The sequence below is a fragment of the Onychostoma macrolepis genome, chromosome 05 (assembly GCF_012432095.1).
Source record: "Onychostoma macrolepis isolate SWU-2019 chromosome 05, ASM1243209v1, whole genome shotgun sequence".
NCBI lineage: Eukaryota > Metazoa > Chordata > Actinopteri > Cypriniformes > Cyprinidae > Onychostoma > Onychostoma macrolepis.
In genome coordinates this window covers 43,969,895-43,975,894 of record NC_081159.1, presented here as the reverse complement: position 1 = coordinate 43,975,894, position 6,000 = coordinate 43,969,895, and the positions used below count along the sequence as shown (strand labels likewise).

The 6,000-nt window shown below is 33.6% G+C and overlaps 1 protein-coding gene across 2 annotated transcripts in view; it reads left to right on the top strand.

Moving 5' to 3' along the window:
• The first annotated feature begins 2,040 nt into the window (after positions 1-2,040).
• Positions 2,041-6,000, top strand: part of LOC131541438 (endoplasmic reticulum chaperone BiP-like) — a 30,520-nt gene continuing 26,560 nt past the window's right edge. Inside the window, exon 1 of one of the 2 annotated variants that reach the window (XM_058777168.1) lies at positions 2,041-2,153. The gene's annotated coding sequence lies outside the window, so the exon portion shown is untranslated. The remainder of the gene's footprint in view (positions 2,154-6,000) is intronic. The other variant, XM_058777166.1, reaches the window with a different exon arrangement.

Genomic DNA, 6,000 nt, shown 5'->3' with positions numbered 1-6,000 from the left:
GGGGAGGGGGGCGCGGCCGCGGGGGACAGTTCACCTCTCCCAAATTAGTGGGACAAGTGGGCTAAAGTCAGTCACACCCAGGGGCGCGGGAAGTGTTTTTTTCATGTGAGCAACTGTTTAATTGTTGGGAATATATAAAAAAAAAAAAATCGGAGTGTCTATTTAAGTGCAAATAGCTATGTTGCTGGCAGAGGCTATTTACATTAACTCCACCCACAAATGTATGATTGGGATAGTCAAATATGCAAAAGACGGTTACTAGTTGTCAGATTCAGGGGTGCAGATGGTAAAATTTGCGTTACACTTCTTTCGACACGATCGACCGGGGTTCGAATCTGCCTTTTGGCGAACTTTTTTTCTCCCTTTTTAAATTTCAAATCACATCACATCAGAAAAGCATTTATTTTTTAATAAAAATGAAGGAAATAATCAAAGAGTATGTTCAAAGAGTTGAACATTAAGTATCGCGTAGGGTTAGGGTAGGTGTAGAGAGGGCTTTTGTCCCAATAAGGTGGCATCCATTTAATAATTAGAAATAAAATAAAAAAATTACACTCAATAAATTATTGCATACTATTTTATAATATATTACAATGCAGAAGTGCAGATACCACTATTTTTGCAATAAGTGATGTTTTTCTCTAACAATGTTTTTCGCCATGTTTTTATTTTATTTTAACATAGAATAAATAGAATCTAAAGCTATTTGCACTGTGTAAATAACATATCACTAAAGAATACTGCTATTTTCACTTTGTGGTTTAGTCTTGGTCGTGAGTGACAGTGCTGGGGGATGGGAAATCTGTTGATTGTCGAGTGCCAAATAAACACAGAGTGTTTATTATGTATACAGAGTATATTTATTTAAGTTCTGATAACTTATACTGTTTTGTGCAGAATTGTGTTTTTCATGTTGAAGGATTTGTGCAATTGAGAAATATAAGCTTGTCTTACACTTATATTGTTATAGTAAAACTGTTTGTGCAAAATTTTTTAGCAAAAAAAACTAAAAAAAAAATTCCCCAATGGGGGGGGAATGGGCGCTCAGAGGGGGTCTCGCCCGGGGAGTAATTCAATGTAGAACCGCCTGTGATGTTGACGAGGTATTGTGGCCAGATCCGAACAGAAGGCAGGATCCATAAGCGCGTATCTATTTTTCTTTATTTCTGTAAGAATGTTTGTTTTTTGTAAAAACTCTTGTTTGATTACTGCAGAAATTCTACTTTTGAGTTTTACAGAAGAATGAGTCTGAGAAAATGACAATAAAAATAGAAACACAAAGACTGCAGTGTTTTATATAAAGCCCGTCAGTGTGTTGCTGGTGATATTAAAGAGTAATTCAAATGGTGCTTGTGTGTATGGTTTTGTTGCAAGAATTTCATTTTAGAAAGGAGTGTTAAGTTTTGATTGCAGTGTTTCATTTTGGCGTAGATGTGAGTTGTTAATCTCCAAGTGCTATGTCTGATTGGCTTGTGTGTAGAGTTTTGACATAATGAGCCAAATTCTGCAAAAAGTGTGTAAGCAATAGGCAAAAACTGTATTATTTATTATTATTAGATCAATCTTCGTTTTTATGTAACTGACTTAAAAATGGTATGACCAGTCTTGCAGGAAAAAAATGGTGTCTTTAGTCTAAGCAGTTTATGCAAAGGACCGATGAAAAATGATTATCTCACAGATAGGCTATGAGTTTATTTCAGTTGTTGCACTCAAATGACAACAACTAATAAGCTACAGCACAACGATCTGAAATCCATGCAGTCTGCAATCATTCAGTCAGTGAGGGCTGCACAAATCGTGCAAACTAAAACATTAGGCTATAAACTTTTACGAAATGATGAACAAATGTAGTTTAGCGCAACGTTGAAGATATATTTACCTTCTTAAAATATTCCATTAAACCTGCTGAGATGCAAGGAGCTTGAACTAAAATTCTCAGATCCAGACGCATGTCCAGGAAACTCATGAATATTCATGATTCCTCCGCCCACTGAAACAGAAAATATCCGAAAGCGAAAATCTCCTAACACCGGCTACACAGGCGAGCGCAGCGCCATAAGTTACTATTGAGACTCAGAGAAAACACGAGAAACAGAGAGAAGAGAGACAGGCAGCACACACACCCTTTAGACAAGTGCTTATTCAGTTCTCAGGTAAGAATTATATCTAGGGATGGGAGAAACGGACCTTTTCGAATCTTCGAATCAACTGAAATAGACTACTTTCACAACTACTTCCAAATTTTCGGGTTTTTTTGTTTGTTTGTTTGTTTGTTTGTTTGTTTTGTTTTTTTAATATTATTACATGTATAAATGTTTTTATTAAGCAATTCGTAATATAACGACAACATGGCAGTATCAGTACATGTAATATACAGAAAAGATGCATGAAAGAAATATAAATATAAAGAAAATTAAAAAAAATTAAAGGGTCTAGGGTTTTTTCCTGTAAATCATATTGTTCTATAAAGGACAAAAGATTTAATGCATTTTTCATTTTCATCACTTTGAGGGCTTTGGTATTAGAAATAAACTCATTATAAAATGCACAAAACATTGGTTTCACTTTCGTTCTTAGATTTGTGTATATAAAATTTTTCCAGCAGAAGGATGTTGTTAACCAGGAAGTCATCTTTTTTATTGTTCATAACAAGTCCATATAATGTATTTCACAGTGAAGTTTCTAAGGAGTGGACACTTTTGGGTAAAGCCAGTCATGAATATAAAGCATCCACATACATACAGTGAAAAAAAGAGAAAAGATCTGTGGTTTCATCACAAAATATACATTTATTAGAATCAAATCCAAATCTAAGTCATAGTGGATATATCCCACTAACATTTTAAAGTTTCTTTAATTTTGGAAGATAAAGGAAATGTTGAATATTTGATTCTAGGTATGGTATCTTTTGATAAATTACTACAGGATTAGAAATGTTGTTAAACATATTTCTAATAATTTTGTTTGAAAGATGACTTTCTTTGAAATCACAACCATCAATTGAAAGCGGTGGGAGATGCGGGGTCATGGGGATAGAATAAAAGAGAATTTATTTAATTAGACACACAATAGAGTTAGGGATGGTTTCAGTAATAGATTCAAATTTGATCCGATTGCAAATTAAATCATGTTTTGTGTTTAATCAACACAAAAGTTTCCATATGAAATAATATCACTATTACTGTCAATTAAACTAAACACTGACCAAATACCTTTCTCCATCCAGTCCTTGTCATACAGTGATTTGTTTCTTACTGTAATATAATTATTATTCCATAGTGGTGTGAAGTTATGATATAATTTAATTGAGAGACTTTGAAAATCAATTTTTCCGTATTTCTTGAATAATTCTCTGGGAATATGAAACGTCACAATATTGGAAATATTTCCGTTTTAAACAGTGAAGGCGAGCCAATGGATATCATACAAGCAACATGCAAACTTTGTGCAAGACTTATGCTGGTGAAAGTCTTTCACAATGAAAGTGAAAGTAAAAACTGACGACGCACGCTTTTCTCTTAGAGACAACGAGAGACGAATCTCCTGCTTAATATGCTGGGAACAATATTCAACGTTTGAGGAATAAGGGGGTAATAACCTGCAAAACTATAAAGCATTTATACTGTAAGTATTTTTTTTTTAACTAAAGGGTACCTATTCTGAAATGACGTGTACGTAGAGTCCGTGATTTTCCGCGTCAGCATAATTTAAAGCTGAACGTACATGTAGGTAAACGGAAAGAAGTGGGGAATAAGGGGGTAATGACTTGGAAAATTAAAGTATTTACACGATTAGTATTTCATAAGCAAGGTGTAACTATTCTAAGATTACGTGGTATTTGTAACCTACTGTGTTTGGCAACAGTATTATGATTTATAACAAGTCGCCTTATTGTAACAACACAAAATATATGATGCAACATATTTTTACACTATGTACTGGGTAGCCTAATTATTGTATTATTACAACAAATATCTTACATGACATTGATACAAATAGTAAACTGTAGTATACTATAGTATAATTTAGTAATTATAGTGAAGTTAAAAACCACCATAGTTTACTAAAGAATATAAGCTATATTATTTACTAGTGTTATTAATGTGGGGTCATGGAGATTACTGAACAACTCAGCTGAAAGTATGGGTAATTATGTGATGAGCTTCTGATGTACTGCCGAGGTGCAATACAGTGGAAAAGTAGATGACCTGTTTCCAGCTCCTCCCAGGATATATAACAGTATAATACACAGCACGTATAATTACTGTATAATTTATGTTTTTTGATAGCTGTAGAGCTGTTGGTGCACTTTGGGCTTCTGTATGTGGTTTGAGGCAAGTAGAATAAAATGTACTACAACCTTTTTCTTAACTACTATGCGAACATACACCCTTGTTATGTGTAGTTACTGTTTAAGTGTAACATTAAACAATTTTAGTTATGCTACAATAGATGTGTTTCAAAGTTATTAACAATGAACTGTATTACATAGTTAAATGTAAGGTCCAAAGACCCTAGGTTAACAAAGACATATTTTTATTATTTAACAAAATTGTAACAGATCTTTTCCAAGAACAGAATGCAGAAAAAAACTAATTTGCAACCACTTATACAAAATACAAAGAACTGTAAAACACACACACACGCACCCACAAAATCATGTTCTACATTTATTCTTAATATTGTCAATTTTTCCTTTCAGCTGTTCAACGAATTTCTGGAGATTTTTGCATATGCTTGCAAAGTTGTCCTTGCAGTATATGAGGGAGCAGAAAATCCTCCCCCTCTGATGCAGTTTTCACCTGTGATCACAATTAGAGAAAAATACACTGAAAAAAAAAAACATTTACAAATTGTTAATAAATGTCAAGTTTGCATAATGTAAAGAAGTGTTGCACAAAGCTTATATTTAACCAAATATATAAAATGAGGACTTCTGTGAGAAGTCTTTGTCACAGCAATGTTTCAAAGAAAATCTGTAAGAGTTGCCAACACTGTGATACAGTAAAGCAATAAATAATAAAATAACAAAGGACTACAAAAGTACATAGGTAACTGGAAAATAAAAACAAGAACTTAATAGTATAACAAAATAGAGAATATGCGACAGCAAGTATAGGTAACAGTCAACTCCACTCTGATGGGCTCCAATTCACCTTGAAGGAGTAGTTCACTTCTGGAACAAAAATGTACAGATAATTAAAAAAAAATCCTTACAAGTTACTCACCCGTATGTCATCCAAGATGTTCATGTCTTTCTTTCTTCAGTCGTAAAGAAATTTCATAAAGAAATTCCTTATGTTTTTTGAAGAAAACATTTCAGGATTTCTCTCCAAAAAATGGACTTATATGGTGCCCCCGAGTTTGAACTTCCAAAATGCAGTTTAAATGCAGCTTTAAAGGGCTGTAAACAATCCCAGCCGAGGAACAAGGGTCTTATCTAGCAAAAAGATTGGTTAAACGGTAAAATCGCGATGTAGGATTTAGGATGATTTTGAAGTTGGGGGAGAAAATGAGATGGGAGTTTTTAGACCTACCCTAACTGTCATGAACCGAGAAAAAACACAGTTCACGCAGACCTAGACAAGAGGAGCATTTGAGGTTAAAAAGTATATAAATTGTAACTTTTTTTGAAAATAACCGATCGTTTCGCTAGACAAGACCCTTCTTCCTCGGCTGGGATTGTTTACAGCCCTTTAAAGCTTCATTGAAACTGCGTTTTTAATCTTCAATCCACTGGCCACCATGAAAGTCCACTGTATGAAGAAAAATCCTGAAATGTTTTTCTCAAAAAAACTTAATTTCTTTGTGACTGAAGAAAGAAAGACATGAACATCTTGGATGACATACGGGTGAGTAACTTGTAAGGATTTTTTTTTTCATTTGTGTTTGTCATAAAATTATGAACAAATACATTAAAACAACACCATAGTTTAAAACTTAGAGGGTTTTCGGTCCCTCTTTATATTGAGTGGCCTTAACATTTAAATTAATCATTTG